The sequence below is a fragment of the Salmo salar genome, chromosome 16 (assembly GCF_965601325.2).
Source record: "Salmo salar chromosome 16, fSalSal1, whole genome shotgun sequence".
NCBI classification, from domain to species: domain Eukaryota; kingdom Metazoa; phylum Chordata; class Actinopteri; order Salmoniformes; family Salmonidae; genus Salmo; species Salmo salar.
In genome coordinates this window covers 21,780,759-21,798,757 of record NC_138306.1, presented here as the reverse complement: position 1 = coordinate 21,798,757, position 17,999 = coordinate 21,780,759, and the positions used below count along the sequence as shown (strand labels likewise).

At 40.7% G+C, this 17,999-nt stretch overlaps 1 protein-coding gene across 1 annotated transcript in view; it reads left to right on the top strand.

Annotated features, from left to right (window-relative positions):
* Positions 1 to 14,625: 14,625 nt before the first annotated feature.
* LOC106573348 (leucine-rich repeat-containing protein 4C) overlaps positions 14,626 to 17,999 on the top strand; it is a 188,847-nt gene continuing 185,473 nt past the window's right edge. Inside the window, exon 1 of the mRNA XM_014148319.3 lies at positions 14,626 to 16,435. The gene's annotated coding sequence lies outside the window, so the exon portion shown is untranslated. The remainder of the gene's footprint in view (positions 16,436 to 17,999) is intronic.

Here is a 17,999-nt window from a genome sequence, read left to right as displayed (position 1 = left end):
CAGGCGTTGTAAGATCTGGCATGTGTCAGCAACTTCTGAGCATAGGAACAACACAACAACAAAACATGATCTAGGAAAAACAATCTATTAATATGGTTTCTGAACACTATAATTTGTTTGCGAGCATGATAGCTGTAATTTTTGTTTTTGGTTGACGCAGCTTGTTTGCTATTAGCCAATCAGCTTTCTCAACGAGTTCGAAGCACATGAATGCACACAGCTCCTTGAACCCCAGTTTACAAGTAGTATTTTCCGGGGTTTCCCACTTCTTATGAACGCAGCATTAGAAGTTTACCTCAAAGCATAAATCAGTACAATGGATTTCACAAAATAGCTTGTAATTTTTTAAATAGTGATTTGGAAAAGTTATCTACTCCGATAAACTAATGCAATTGAAAGGTTGCAACACACTCTTAAAAGGAGGGGAAAGAATGCATTAACTCTTTACTGTAGCTAATGATCATTTCTAAATGATAATGCAATTGAGTATTGACATGATTCTGAAAAAATGTATTAAGGTCTACAAATTTGACTTTGAGAAAAAGCTTACAGTGCATTCGGAAAGTATTCATACCCTTTGACTTTTTTCACATTTTGTTACGCTACAGTCTTATTCTGGATTAAATAAAACAATGTCCTCGTCAATCTACACACAATACCCCATCACGACAAAGCGAAAACAGCTTTTTTGAAATTTTTGCAAATGTATAAAAAAATCTAAAACAAAAACACCTTATTTACGTAAGTATTCAGACCCTTTGCTAGGAGAATCGAAATTGAGCTCAGATGCATCCTGTTTCCATTGATCGTCCTTGAGATGTTTCTACAACTTGATTGGAGTCCACCTGCGGTAAATTCAATTGATTGGACATGATTTGGAAAGGCACACTCCTGTCCATATAAGGTCCCACAGTTGACAATACGTATCAGAGCAAAAACCAAGCCATGAGGTTGAAGGAGCTCAGAGATAGGATTGTGTCGAGGCACAGATCTGGGGAAAGGTACCAAAAAATGTCTGCATCATTGAAGGTCCCCAAGTACGCAGTGGCCTCCATCATTCTTAAATGGAAGAAGTTTGAAACCACCAAGACTCTTCCTAGAGCTGGCCGCCCGGCCAAACTGAGCAATCGGGGGAGAAGGGCCTTGGCTAGGGAGGTGACCAAGAACCCGAAAGAACTCCAGAGTTCCTCTGTGGAGATGGGAGAACTTTCCAGAAGGACAACCATCAGTGCAGCACTCCACCAATCAGGCCTTTATGGTAGAGTGGACAGACAGAAGCCGCTCCTTAGTTAAAGGCACATGACAGCCCACTTGGAGTTGCCAAAAGGCACCTAAAGACTCTCAAACAATGATAAATAAGACTGTCTGGTCTAAGGAAACCAAGATTGAACTCTATGGCCTGAATGCCAAGCGTCATATGTGGAGGAAATCTGGCACCATCCTTACAGTGTAGCCTGGTGGTGGCAGCATCATTCTGTGGGGATGTTTTTCAGCAGCAGGGATTGGCAGACTAGTCAGGATCAATGGAAAAATGAACGGAGCAAAGTACAGAGAGATCCTTGATTAAAACCTGCTCCAGAGTGCTCAGGACCTCAGACTGGGGCGAAGGTTCACCTTCCAACAGGACAATGACCCTAAGCACACAGCCAAGACAATGCAGGAGTGGCTTCAGGACAATTCTCTGAATGTCCTTGAGTGGCCCAGCCAGAGCCTGGACTTGAACCTGATCAAACATCTCTGGAGAGATCTGAAAATAGCTGTGCAGCAACGCTCCCCATCCATCCTTACAGAGCTTGAGAGGATCTGCAGAAAAGAATGGGAGGAACTCCCCAAATACAGGTGTGGCAAGCGTGTAGCGTCATAACCAAAAGGACTCAAGGCTGTAATCGCTGCCAAAGGTGCTTCAACAAAGTAATGAGTAAAGGGTCTGAATACTTTTTTTTAAACATTTGCACAAATTTTTTAAAAGCTGGTTTTGCTTTGTCATTATGGGGTATTCTGTGGAGATGGATGAGGGAGAACAGCTATTTAATCAATTTTAGAATAAGGCTGTAATGTAAAAAAATGTTGAAAAAGTCAAGGGTTCTTAATACTTTCCGAATGCACTGTATGTAAGCACAGAAAATACTGTAGCCTACAAATCAACGATCCAAATAGCCAAGTCTTTGTTTCCAAGTAAGTGTGCATTGTTTCCTTTATGTAGGTGTGGGCTCAAAACACCATTCATGTATTGTTTATCGACATAGCACAATATGCTACATGCCCAACTAGAACTTAACAAACGTTTGCTAAAAATATTTTTTTAAATCCAGTAATGAGGCAGTCCTACAATAATGATAGGCTTTGGAAGGAATTATCTACATTTTCATTTTGATTGACTGTTCGTACAGAAATTCAGTAGCTTCAGCTTCAATTTAAGGAAATGTTTACTATCACACTGATTTTGAAAAAGTACAGGGATTAGCTAAGTTGTGGAACTATAGAATTTTGAACAAGGATATAACAAGGACCTTCTCAGTGAGGCAGACACAGCAAATAGCTCCGGTTGAAAAGTAGTTGCAATTCAGTATGATTGTGGTTACAGAACTGCTAAAATAGCACCCAGTTTCCACTCTGCACTTTCCACTTTGCATCTGTTCCCACTCCACACTTTTGCTAAATATTTTTCTGGCACAAGGTTGTGTTTACCCGACCTACTCTATGCCTCTCCCAAGCAGAAATGCAGGGTTCTAATATAGATTTTTTATTTATACTGTGAGTGGCCAGAGATCAAGTGTCTTTCTGCCAGCAGCTTTTTTCTCTGGCAATTTAGCTAGTGATGCAGCTCTTAAACTGATGCTAAAAGAGAAATGACTAAAAGCTATCTCTGCATTTCATGCTATGCACTGGACAATGTCCATGGCATTTCAGGGAGAGCTTGAGCCCTCAGCCTAGACTTCAATAATATCTCCCACATATGCAAACTTCACAGCTGTAATGTGTTTTTTATTTGACTGATGATTATTACTACAGGGGGGTTTTGTAGGATGTGTTGATGTTATCGGCCACTGTCTTTTTGATACAGTATTTTCACAAGAAACTATTGGCAATATATTGGCAATGACAGAGCTTTTGAATAGGGCATACGAATGTGCAGTTCATAGACTATTATGAGTTCTGAAATGTAATATCAGTGAAAGGAAGACAAATGAAAGGGAAATATATATTCTATGTCTCAATCTCTTTTATTAACAACCAGTGTCATGCACCGTGTCGTGAGCGTCCAGTTGACTTAGAGTTGTCAGACGGTGCTGAGAATACAGTCTCTCTCCAGTGCGGAGGAAGGACAGGGTCAAGGGCAGGTGGACTCAACAAAGATGATTTCATATGGCGGGCCAGAGGATCTAGGAGGGACAATGATAACCATTACACACTCACAGCCACAGCACTCCCATACCTAGGTGTCTGGTTAGACTGTAAACTCTCCTTCCAGACTCATATTAAACATCTCCAATCCAAAATCAAATCTAGAATCGGCTTTCTATTTCGCAACAAAGCCTCCTTCACTCACGCCGCCAAACTTACCCTAGTAAAACTGACTATCCTACCGATCCTAGACTTCGGCGATGTCATCTACAACATTTACATGTACATTTTAGTCATTTAGCAGACGCTCTTATCCAGAGCGACTTACAGTAGTGAATGCATACATTTCATACATTTTTTTTTTTTTTCCTGTGCTGGCCCCCCGTACAAAATAGCTTCCAATACTCTACTCAGCAAACTGGATGCAGTCCATCACAGTGCCATCCGTTTTGTTACCAAATCACCTTATACCACCCACCACTGCGACCTATATGCTCTAGTCGGCTGGCCCTCGCTACATATTCATCACCAGACCCACTGGCTCCAGGTCATCTATAAGTCTATGCTTGGTAAAGCTCCACCTTATCTCAATTCACTGGTCACGATAACAACACTCACCCGTAGCACACGTTCCAGCAGGTATATCTCACTAATCATCCCCAAAGCCAACACCTCATTTGGCCGCCTTTCCTTCCAGTTCTCTGCTGCCAGTGACTGGAACAAATTGCAAAAATCGCTGAAGTTGGAGACTTTTATTTCCCTCACCAACTTTAAACATCAGCTATCTGAGCAGCTAACCGATCGCTGCAGTTGTACATAGTCCATCTGTAAATTGCCCACCCAATCTACCTACCTCATCCCCATACTGTTTTTATTTCATTTACTTTTCTGCTCTTTTGCACACCAGTATCTCTACATGCACATCATCATATGCTCATTTATTACTCCAGTGTTAATCTGCTAAATTGTAATTATTCGCTCCTATGGCCTATTTATTGCCTACCTCCTCATGCGTTTTGCACACACTGTATATAGACTTTCTTTTTTCTACTGTATCATTGGCTTGTTTATTGTTTACTCCATGTGTAACTCTGTGTTGTTGTCTGTGTCACACTGCTTTGCTTTATCTTGGCCAGGTCGCAGTTGTAAATGAGAACTTGTTCTCAACTTGCCTACCTGGTTAAATAAAGGTGAAATAAAAAATAAATAACATAAAAAACGAGGTGGTGAAGAACATTGTTGTGACATATGCAATACCATCATGTCATTCCATAGGATGTTCACTAACAATTGATTCCCCGGGCCATCCGCTGAACACATCTTTAGGACAATAAATGAATGATCTGCTGGATCCTAACAATATTCCTTTCTATTACATTAAGTCTATAATTTCAAGTATACTCATCCTAAAATAATCCAACATTCAGCAATCAAGAGGCGCTAACTTCCAAAGAATTCCATTATTGCATGGCCTGATAGCTAATTAGCAGGTCAAAACTGTGAAATTTCATCATTTCTATTAATCAAATTTGATTGGAATGTTGAAAATGCACATGTTCCCAGTTAACATAATTACTGTAGTAAGGTTAGAGTTAAATGACTTTCATGGCCATTCCACTGTGTTTAATGGTTATGTGAAGTCACATTTGGCACCCACTTCATTCTTCACCTCTAGACTAATCCCTCTAAGAAATGTTACCTTGCTCATCATCTGTGGTCCTGGGGAATATATAGTTATGAATGTCATCAGTTGCCAGTCATTGACTCCTTAACTAGACTGTCAAACTACCTTTCTCTGGGAAGGATGAAAGTAATCATGACTTGTGTGATGTCTCTAAGTGGTTTGCCATACCTTTTCAAATGGGAACTCGATCTCTGTCATGTTCTGAACCCCACTCTTCTAATTTGACCCACACATGACTTAGTGTTGTTTCTACATTGAATCAGGAGAGATATTTCTATTCTAGTCACTTCAAGCCAACTCTTGAATATCCTTGGGGTTCTTATGATGCCAGCAGTAGAAAACTGAATGCATTTTTACGGAAACATGTATTGTAAAGGATGATTCTACAGACTGTCATACTGCAGTAACTCCCGACTTCGCTACTTTCTCAAGGTGTAAATATTGTACTAACTGTATTGCACAGTGTAAGTGTAACCATCGCACTAACACACACCTCTCAGTACCTCATTAAATGGCATAGCACGCTGTCTCCCATGAGCTTTCAGCTTCAACACATGTCCTCATGAGACAATGCCAATGTTCCTACCAAATGCAGAATCAAACATGCACTCTTCCAAACCATTATCTCTTCTGTAAGGTCTGTTCTTTTGCAAGGCTGTGTTCTTCTCAGAACCATGTATCTTTAATAGTTTCTCTCTTTGTGTTCCATGGCAGGGTCAATGAGGATGGAGGGCTGCTCACTCCACTGCCAACACGTCTGAACAGACACTGCTACACAGAGGATAAGAAAGGGTATCGCCATCCATCTCACAGAGGCCACAAATCTGCTACTCCACTCCTCACGACTGAATAGGTAGGCCATTATTTGGAGCGCTGCTTGGTTTTACCACAGTCAGAGACGCAGCCAAGGGAGAAAACAGGCCCAGATCTGAGTTTAGGCCATTCGAAGTCCTCTGTGATAGGGGATTACAAGGTTTTACTCCATGCTTAAAGAACCGTACCCTGATGTTAAGTCAAGATATAGAGCTTCAGTTTATGTGCTAGTATAGAGCATTAGCGTATCCCCTAACGTTACAAAACCACATGAAAACACGTGGTTTTCGGACACGTGTGAAGTTCATGTGTTTTCCCCTCATGTAAAAAAAATATTACATTTTAATTTCACCACTTCCAGCTACATCTGGTCTCCTGTCCAGGGACCAGCAGCGGGATGCAGGGTTGTATGTTGCTGGAATGAATGTGACAAAACTTGCAACTGCAAAAAAAGGCAGTGAAAGCAAAGGCCAGGTTTTATAGGAAAGAGGGAGGTATTTTATTTAATTGCGTTATCATCAAAACATTAAAATAATAATTCATCCATTTGCAAAACAAATTGGGGGGTGTTTTTTTTACATTATTTTCTTGCAATATTTAGTTTTGCTATCAATACTTTTGGGTTTATGTTTTGCTTTCAATATCATTATTTTTGTATGCTATACTAAGAATTGTGTTCTCAACTTCCTTGATATTTAACAGGCATTAACCTTTATACAGCAGAACAATGTCACCATTTGAACAAGATCCATTAACCTGCTCCCAAAAATATTATTCTGTCCACGGTTCCATCAATGTCTTGCAAAAGCGTTCCCTTGTCCTGCATTTGGGCTTTTTAGATGTGGTCACCCTAATTCCACCGGTGAAAACATTGCTACTGCAACATGTGAGGAGAATAATATTATTTCAATCTGCAATTCCACATGTGAAAGTGAGATTTACAAGTGGAGTGTTTTGGTACATGTCAAACGACAAATGTGATTTTCACCAGATTTTCTTTTACGTGAAAATGCAATTTCACATGTACACATGTGAAAGTGAGATTTTCCCAAGTGAATGTTTTTCAAATGTTAAACTGCATATCCAATTTTCACATGTGATACTGCAATTCACATGGGGGGGTGAAAACATGTTATTCTGCTCATGTGAAAAGGTGGTGTTAACATGTGAACTCTAAATTTAATACATGTAAATATATATTATGGTTTCACATGTGAAATGTAAGTTCAACATATGATAACAGCTGTTTCACATGTGAAAATGTATGGATTTCACATGTGAAACTGCTAAGTTGACCTGTTTTTTGTGAGGGTCTGCTTACTTAATATAATGTCTGAGTGATTTCACCCTTTTTCCCTTATAGGATGGCCCTCAGGTAGCATGACCCTAATTTGAACTCACCATTCAGTAGACATTTAAAACTGAATTCCTATTGTATTAGTAGAACTCGGTTATCTAAAATACTGCAAATACACACTCTACATATTTTAATTTGATATTAATTGAAAACCAATTCCAGTCTACAAATTTCCATTCAGTATTTGTGCATAATTTTGTGTAACAGACATACCAAAACACTTCACACAATAGAATGGGTGAATGAATATGAGTGCCCATTACAGACTGAGGAGAAATGGTAGAGAATTACTGGTGGTTTCTCATGCATAATCTCCTTCTCCGGGTTTTTGTTCACCTGCAGAAGAAACAGCTGGCTCTGTTTGACTCACAACATCTGAGCACAATACAGGGTGATATATCCTTTGAGAATTGCTTGCCTGGTGCCATTGAGGTTTTTCTGACTGAGGAAGTTGTGATAAATAGGACGGAAGAGCAATATCCCTGAGAGCTGTGCAAAAGGCAATGTTAGAGCCAGGGTTCCATGAGGACAAACCATAATATGTACCACTATAATTTCAAAACAACTATTCCTCCCCTCATCATCCCAAATGACGAATTCACAATTAGAGGGAACATTTGTTTTATAAGAGACTGTATTGTTTAGATTTAATGAGAGTAACTGTTGCTGTGTTGGTTGGTTTTTATTTGTTTATTTGTTCCATATTTTGTCATTTGAGGAAATCAAAAGAATGGGCTGGATCATAATTTTTTAAAGTGGACCCACTTTTAAAAAAAAGGTTGAACATTTTAAATAAAAAATAAAAAATGGTTGAATGGTTGATAAATTAGTCACATAGTAAAACTGTGTCACATAGTAGTTCCTCTTTATCTCACAGAAGAAGGCTTCCCAGTTTTCTATTTAATTAATTCAAAATACCTACACAAGGCCAAATAACAATTTTTACGCATTTTAGGACATGCCCAGCATCTTGAACCACTTGACAGAGTAGACTACACAGTGTGCCCCCACTACCTAGTCCACTTCAGAGCCTCTCTGTTAGTGATGGCATAATGTCACTGGCACAGTGCGGAACAGGGTACAGATATGCACTTTCCCTCATTGGAAGTATCAAATGTAATCTTCCAATTAGTGAACACTTCCCTAAAAATGGAGTTGACTCCAGTCCCCTAATACATGCATATTGTATAAGTGCAGACTCTGTTTCAGTTCAGTGCCGTTCTTTAACTCCACTTATAATGAATGACTTCTTCTTGATGGAGACTTATACATGCTCCATGCATGCATTCAAGTACCAAGTGATTGCATATCATCAGGAGTTGTCAGTCCTACATTATGTGGGCAACATAGTGATTGTACTAAGATGAGATTGCTGTGTTTTTATGTGTATTCTCCTGTTTGTTACTAATGGTAGTGCTTCCGCCTGTGGGCCTGCTGCTGCTGCTGCTGCTGAGGATGAATAATAAGGATGAATGTGATGATAGTGATTATGGTTATCATGATCATCATACATCCTGTCATCTGTCCATGTACATTATACTGCCCTTCTCCTTTCTCCTTACTGCAGCCAAAATCCAATAACCCTGCCAGTCATTAAGCCCTCCTTTACCTATCATATAGTGAAATTGAAGCAAGGTGGAGGATGTTATTAGGGTGGGCCCGGCTTTAAATTATTTAAATGTGGCCAGATGAAGGGGTGGAATAGAGGAATCAAGGCAGCGACGGGTGGCTACTGGCAGTGAGTTAAGAATTAGGAGTGTGCTGCTGCTCTTCGATCATGAGCCCTTTGGGCCAAAAGAATCCTTGGATGACGACTACAGTGAGAGATAAGTGTGGATCAAAGTGGAGATTAAACAGGATGGCAAATACATTGATGCGCCTAATTATAAATGATTTGAAATTTGCTGAACCCCTATAAATCGCAAAGATGCCGCTGAGTTGTTTGTGGGGATTTTACTCATTGAGTTTTCCACTATTTTGTATGGCAACATGTTTTTCCCCGCTCTGGGGAAGTACAGTGCATACAATATGTATCACCAGAGTCCTTGTTGTGCTGCTAGCTAATATTAGGTTGGAGGAACTAAAAGCATTACTGTAGCAGACAAGAGGAGCTGTCAAATGCTACCTTTCTCAACAACTGTGGCTTAACATTTACTGTTAGATTTACTGTTAGACAAGGCAGTGAAAACAAAGTGAAACAAAGGATGATAGATCAAAGAGAGAAAAACAGAGAGAGGAGATGAGTGAGAGAGGTATGCCCCTCACCACTGTAATCCCAGCTGCCACCAGGCCTGCTGGAGCAAATTTGAAGCCAATGACGAGTGGCACTCTCAGAGAGACACAAATTCAGGCTCTTGCCTCTCAACAGATGCCTCTTCATGTCCCACATTATTCTATTTGTCTCCGAGTCCCAGGAGGAATAGAGAAGTGGCGCTACTGCATAACCTCCAAAAACAACACCATAAATAATGAGAGCAAAGAACGTCGACTCCAGCAGCAATTTTTAGAGCCATTCAAGGGTGTTGTTTTGGAGGGAGATGTGGAAGTGGGACAAGTCAAGAGATGCACATACTCTGTTAGAGCCATGTCCAGTACGTGCTTCTGTACCAAGCATTTTCCTGTTTGCTGTGGCTTGCCTCATATTATTGTGCAGGTTAATCTCAGATTAAGGTCCCGCCTGACCATGAGACCAATTTTGTCAAAACAGACATGACATCATCGACAACAGTAATTTGAGCAATGTTCAAGTGAAGAGAGTCAGCTAGACCTACAGAAACATGGAATGAACAATAATTTGATGATTATTTTTCCTTCAGTATATATCTTCTTTAATAATGCTAGCTTATACTGTCTGGCATCACGTAACAATAATCACACAGCTGGAAGTTTGTATACTTTGATCACTCTTAATGGGAACTCAATATCATCCCCATATTTTGTACAATTTTCTTCCACCAAAAGAGGATGTTGAGCAGAGCAGATAAAGCTGAGCAATGTGTAGCACATTGCTTTTGATCGTTGACTGAATCATATGTGATATCCCCACCATGATTATTACATTATCTAATTCTAACATCCCAACACATTTTTTATTCAAGGCCTGACAATGCAATAGTCCCAGGGAGAGGAAGAGGGCTATGCGCCTTAAGCACTTTCTGAATACTGTCTTACTGTGATCATCTTCTCCCCTGTCATAACAATGTATTTTCTGAGCTGACTATCTAAAGGGACAATAAATAATGTGCGGCAGTGGAAGATTTTTTTTTTCTCCAGCCAACGCAGATGTTTAGTGTAATTTAATTAGCCTATATGTCATTGATGTGTTTACTGTACTGCCTGTATGTGTCTTACCCTTTTCTTAGCATGGTACAGTATGATCAATAATACATATACTAAGATTCAATAACATAACAATAAACCTACTTAAAGTTAATCTTGGCTTTGTGTATTTCACCTAACCTGAAACTATAATGTTACTTTTGAAGACACTTTACACTCATTCTGAGTATCCTAATATCCTAACATACACCAACACATCCTAACACACGCCAACACAACAAACTATCCTGATACATACTAACAGTCTTGAAGAAGGCACGACAACACCTCTTCCCCCTCAGGAGACTGAACTGATTCGGCATGGGTCCTCAAATCCTCAAAAAGTTCTACAACTGCACCACTGAGAGCATCTTGACTGGTTGCCTCGCCGCTTGGTATGGCAACTGCCTGGCATCCGACTGCAAGGCGCTACAGAGGGTAGTGTGTACGGAACCAGTACATCACTTGGGCCGAGCTCCCTGCCATCCAGAACTTTTATACCAGGCAGTGTCAGAGGAAGGCCCTAAAATTGGCAAAGACTCCAGCCACCCAAGTCATAGACTGTTATCTCTGCTACCGCACAGCAAGTGGTACCGATTTACCAAGTCTGGAACCAACAGGACCCTGAACAGCTTCTACACCCCACTTTATTCTTACCTATATGTACATACAGTATCTACCTCATACCCGTGCACATCGACTCAGTACTGGTACCCCGTGTATAGAGCCAAGTTATTGTTACTCATTGTGTATTTATTCAATATTATTATATATTTTTTATCTTTTCTCTCTCTGCATCATTGGGAAGGGCCCGTAAGTAAGCATTTCACTGTTAGTCTACACCTGTTGTTTACAAAGTATGTGACAAATACAATTTGATTTGAATTGTATTTGATTCTAATGATGATCCCAAGGGAGCGGGTCTTGCCCTTTCAGAGTACAAGGACACATAGTTCACAGAAATAAGACAAGACCCCTTTTAGAAGTGGTCACCAGAGAATCACAGGAGAGTAGTAAAATGAAAGCCTTAAATCCGAACTATTAGGCATGGCTGTTATAACATGACTGTTATTATTGCAGAGTGCTCAATGAAAGTGAATTGAAAAATACATGTGAACACCATGAATCTGCTGTGCGGGGGCAAGGGAGAGATTATTGGAAAAGGTTACTACTTTGCCTCGGTGGAGAGTGGCTGGCTGTAGCTGTGTGCAATTGTAATAGGTTACATTTGCACAGTCATTCTGAGAGAATGAATGTGCAGTATATGTGTGTGGAGGGATGAGAAAGACGGTGAGAGAGAGAGAGACCCTTTAATGTCAAACAATTAAAATGACTCAATCATAGGCAAAGAATGCAGGATGGCAGCAGTGTACGTTGAGAGATGAATGGTCAACAACTGGAGGCATGATGACAGTTATGAAGACTGATGAATGATGCAACACTTTCACCGTTGAGGGAGATGTGATGAAACGTTGACAGCTGGACAGACCTTGGTCTGGCATTTTAAAAGGACCAGGCAAGTGAAATGCTTCATCAACTCTCATATAAGCAAATAGTTATATCCATATTATAATGTCCAGTTTTAGCACAATTCTAGTCAGCATATTCAGTTGAAGTCGGAAGTTTACATACACTTAGGTTGGAGTCATTAAAACTAGTTTTTCAACCACTCCACAAATGTTCTTGTTAACAAACTATAGTTTTGGAAAGTTGGTTAGGACATCTGCTTTGTGCATGACACAAGTAATTTTTCCAACAATTGTTTATAGACAGATTACTTCACGTATAATTCACTGTATCACAATTCCAGTGGGTCAGAAGTTTACATACACTAAGTTGACTGCACCTTTAACACAGCTTGGAAAAATTCCAGAAAATGATGTCATGGCATTAGAAGCTTCTGATAGGCTGATTGACATCATTTGAGTCAATTGGAGGTGTACCTGTGGATGTATTTCAAGGCCTACCTTCAAACACAGTGCCTCTTTGTTTGACATCATGGGAAAATAAAAAAAAATCAGCCAAGACCTCAGAAAAATAATTGTAGTCCTCCACAAGTCTGGTTCATCCTTGGGAGCAATTTCCAAATGCCTGAAGGTACCTCGTTCATCTGTAAAAACAATAGTACGCAAGTATAAACACCATGGGACCACACAGCCGTCATACCGCTCAGGAAGGAGACGCGTTCTGTCTCCTAGAGATAAACGTACTTAGATGCGAAAAGTGCAAATCAATCCCAGAACAACAGCAAAAGACCTTGTGAAGATGCTGGAGGAAACAGGTACAAAAGTATCTATATCCACAGTAAAACGGGTCGTGTATCGACATAACCTGAAAGGCCACTCAGCAAGGAAGAAGCTACTGCTCAAAAACCGCCATAAAAAAAGCCAGACTACGGTTTGCAACTGCACATGGTCACAAAGATCATACTTTTTGGAGCAATGTCCTCTGGTCTGATGAAACAAAAATAGAACTGTTTGGCCATAATGACCATCGTTATGTTTGGAGGAAAAAGGGGGAGGCTTGCAAGCCGAAAAACACCATCCCAACCGTGAAGCATGGGGGTGGCAGCATCATGTTGTGGGGGTACTTTGCTGCAGGAGGGCATGGTGCACTTCACAAAATAGATGGCATCATGAGGATGGAAAATTATGTGGATATAATCAGGAGGAATGTGCCAAAATTCACCCAACTTATTGTGGGAAGCTTGTGGAAGGCTACACGAAATGTTTGACCCAAGTTAAACAATCTAAAGGCAATGCTACCAAATACTAATTGAGTGTATGTAAACTTCTGAACCACTGGGAATGTGATGAAAGAAATAAATGCTGAAATAAATCATTCTCTCTACTATTATTCTGACATTTCACATTCTTAAAATAAAGTGGTGATCCTAACTAACCCAAGACAGGGACATTTTTACTAGGATTAAATGTCAGGAATTGTGAAAAACTGAGTTGAAATGTATTTGGCTAAGGTGTATGCAAACTTCCGACTTCAACTGTACTGTATGCCACTCACTGCTGCTTATTGTTGCCCCTGTCAAACTCTCATATTCAGTTTATTGTTTAAGTAGTCCTATGTGTAGCAGAGGTAGTTCGGTGGGCTACAGTCATATGATGAGTAATCTTGTCTGAGACCTGAGGAGTCATAGCAAATGCATATTTTATATAATCATATAAAGCAATCCCAGAGGACCTAGAATACTTTCAGTATTATCAGTTGATTAGATTTTGGATTTTTTTACCTTCATTTAACTAGGCGAGCCAGTTAAGAACAAATTCTTACTTTCAATGACCGCCTAGGAACAGTGGGTTAACTGCCTTGTTCAGGGGCAGAACAAAATATTTGAACCTTGTCAGCTCAGGGATTCGAACTTGCAAACTTTCAGTCACTAGTCCAACGCTCTAACAACTAGGCTACGCTGCCGCCCCAATATTGTATCATAATTGCCATACATGTTAAACAATTATCTAGGCCTTCTGTTTGTTCTGCACTGTATTGACTGTAATTCCATTCTAGTGTTGAGAAATCACCCTGACACCCACTGCCTGATGATGAAGTGCATAATATTGAGTGAACTAGACAAAAGCGCTGGTTAACAGTCATTGCAATGATGATTTCTTATAATTCGGTACCTTAGTTCCCCGTTCATTGAATGTTTCCAAACAGTTGCGCATCCCAATGTGAATGGAATTGTAGACGCACTGAGGCCCAAATTATGGACTGTCTATTCAAGTGTAGCTAGCTGGTCAGATGCCTCAAATATTGTGAGTGTGTTAGTTTTGATGACTCCACTTTGCTGAATTATGTTTGCTAAAATGGGTTTGATCTTGAGTCGTGTCTGTTTGCATAATATGCAATAATATTGCTATAACCATGCAGGACATTCAGATGGCGAAATTCTTGCTTCCAAAAATGGACCCGTAGTCTACCCGGCTGCCCGTGGCTCTGATGGTGTCATAGAGGGGGAGGGGGAGTCGGTAGGTGGCAGTCGTGTCCCATCTCCCTCCCTCCTTCCCTCTTTCTTGCTCTCTAACACACACACAGACACAAATTCCTAAGTCTTACACGCACTGGAGCACAAGCGCGCTTACACGCACCCATATTACCCCCAGACGCATCGCTCCTTATGACATCAACTGATAATGCAATTGACCAATCAGTGGGTAGATGATGGCAGGAAACGTGATAATTGTATTTTACCCATCAAAAGTAAGAACGGGTGCGAGGGGAAAATATAGGGGGACGCCACACATGAATGCGCTTTAAAGGAGATATGTTGAGCCAGTATAGAGGGAGTATTTCTGGCATTAACTGCAGCATCCGCGCCTCTGATAGCAGCATCAATCCACCAGCACTGACTGGCGGAATACTGATGGTCTTGTTCTGAGTTAGGGAGGAAGCCAGTCCAGTGTGGGTGTGAGTCTGTCATCTCGCTGCAATTTAAGAAAACAATACTTCCCAGCACTGCACACTGTCTAGTGTCTAGCTCCGAACTTGAGCATGCATATGATTTATATGAGCGTTCACAAATGCATTGCGTATTTGAATTTGAGGTTGGAGTTTGGTGGATGTAAACGTATTCTTAGCCTGGTGATTTGTGGTCAGTATTGCCCATCATCTTAAACGCGCAATTTGAGTTCCTGAGGAGCGCGCGCCGAGGATCATCACCAGGTGGATCTTCGTTTCCTCTTGTGAGATATCAGTGAATTGGCTGTACTGGGGAGTCTCTGAGATGTGTATAGAGCCTGAGCGCAGAGAGAGGAGTCGATGATTGCTGTGGATGAAAACTGACAGGTGTAGCTTGTGGAACAAACGGCTCTCGAGATGCGATGAGAAGTCGGGACACGAAACCTTTGGAACTATAAGAATACTATAGCGTATGCTATGACATTTTGCATTTGATTGAAGAGTCACAGATCAAGGAAGGATGTTTTCGTGGTGAACAAGGCTTTAACGCATCTATGTGGTCTTTATAGGCTCCTTCTATAAGGAGACCTGCTGGATTTCCCACCTGACGCGCAGCAGTAGTTCCTACATCAAACATACAGTAGCCTATGGAAATCGATAGAGGAATCTATCAGAAGACAAAGATAAGCCTGACGACTTTATCATTCTTCGCCTCATCCACCTGACGAATTCATATGCTAGCATCTCTGAGATCCAATCCTACGACAATCAATACGGAGGCAAAGAGAAATAAGAATATTGAAATCCGCACTGGGTTGTGAGTTGAAATCTAATCAGATTCCTGGGGGGTTGCAAAGTAGCAAGGGACTGAAGAGGGAGAAAAAAGTTCTAGCTAAAAGTGTGACACCGGAATGACAACCATCAGCCACTTCATGTTTGCTCAATATGTGGATGAGCCGTAGATTATGACGAGGTTTCAGGATGTTATCAATCTGGGGGTCCACGGCTGCGTGAGACTGTGTCGTTAGTAGTCTGGCTCTGAAGAGGTTGGTTGTTTGTTTTATTGAAAATTAAAACATGAAGGGTGGATCTGGGAAGAGTTCAGATTTCTCCTAAATTCCTCACTGATAAACGAAATGGCACCGGACTGTGACAGATATATATATCGCTCTGCATTTAACCATTAGTTTCAACGGTGGCCCTTGTGGGTGCCTTCGTATATTTGCGTCTTGAAACATTTGAATGGGAATGGATAAATTGACTCTATCGTTGTTGTGCAAGTCCGAACACTCAACCGATTGATACTAATTGATGGATTAAACGCTACATCGTTTACAATGTGGGGACCGGATAAACTGTGTGAAAGTATCACAACGGAGTCTGACAAATTGCTTGAGAATTGCGGATGTAGCCTATTTTCGATGCAGTTTTCGAGGGCAAGGAGCTGAAGAGGGAACTGTCGTTGTTTGAATCATATCTGCTAACATCAGCATCTTTGGTGACAAGTAAGTTATATGTGTTTATTTGTTTAAATGAATTGATTCCTAAATGGCACCGACACCTTGCCCACAGTGTTTTACGGTTCTAGCTGAAGTCTATTGGTAACCTTATAGACTATTTCAAATCAGTGTTCCTTTGCTGCTCTATCCCACTTTGCCTTATTGTCTTACTACAAGCAACCAATAGCACTTCATCAACGAGGGCATAGCCTGAAAGCTTCATCTGACGTCATCGGACAAAACAGCTCATTTTTGTGTGATGTGATGAATGGACCATTCGATTTGGCGTGTGTGTGTGCGTGTGTGGAGGGCGCATAGAACTGCTTGTCGATTCAGCCTTTATTTTACTAACCTTGAAGATAAAGACTGCAATATCTGTTCATGCGATGCTGATACGATGCTGACAGGCTACTGATCATAATGTGTGAAGCGGCTGGTTGACTCCGTCGTAGTGGTGATGCAGTCTGTTGCAGCATCCCATGCTGTATTCGGACCGTTGCACTTCAGCATCTATACCTAAGGCCTAATAACATCCATAATGTTTAATATTTTTTTGCCGATTAGAATATTTATGGTAGGAAGCCCACCAAAGCTATTTGCAGAGCACATTGCAGTGCAATGGACTTTAAACTGTTGTATTTCTAAGGCTCACCGCATGCGCCCTGGAGAAAAGCCCAACGTATGAGCACCGCCATATATTTGAGAATTATGTTGCAAGAACACTATAGGGCTGCAGCTTATGCACTTTAATTTAGACCTAACCATGGAGGTGTAATGTATTTTTTAATGCTGAGGTGCTGCGCTCTAATGTATGCTCGAGTAAAGACTAGTTGGCTCGCTTTTGCCGACCGCGTTGCAGTTCGCTCAGTGCTGGCATTGAGGGAGCTGAAATTACAAGCTTTGTCTGCTCCTTGAGGCCGCTATGCAGTCTGTTGGCAAGAAAGAAAGTAGCATAATGTGTGGTATACACTGTGTACAAAACATTAACAACACCTGCTCTTTCCATGACATAGACTGACCAGGTGTATCCAGGTGAAAGTTATGATCCCTTATTGAAGTCACTTGTTAAATCCACTTCAATCAGTGTAGATAAAGGGGAGGAGACAGGTTAATTCCTTAGAGTCTAAGACGTTGCGGGGGGGGGGTACTAAACTGACATGTTGAATTGTTTGTAGATGGTCATACTATGGATCATTCGGCTATTTGACTTTGAATTTTAGGACAAATTTCGGTCTAAAAACAATATTTATTTTGGCCTTTTCTACTAAAGCCCATAGATACGCATTGGATAACACATTCATAAATTGAAAAAAGGACGGTTTAATGAGAAACACGGTTTTGAAGTGTATGTCCTAAATGTAGGAGATTTTTAAAAAACTCTAGAAATATATTTATTTTTTACACATTTAACCTCCCTTTTTTTGGAGGTAGGAACAAAATGACCTTCATATTTCCATAAGTTTTTTTAAACCAGTATTTTTTTAAACCGGTATTCTGGTGACACTTGTGGGGTTTGTAGCAAAACGGAGAACACCATTGTGTTCCTGAGAATCGCTCCTTTCCACAGTGG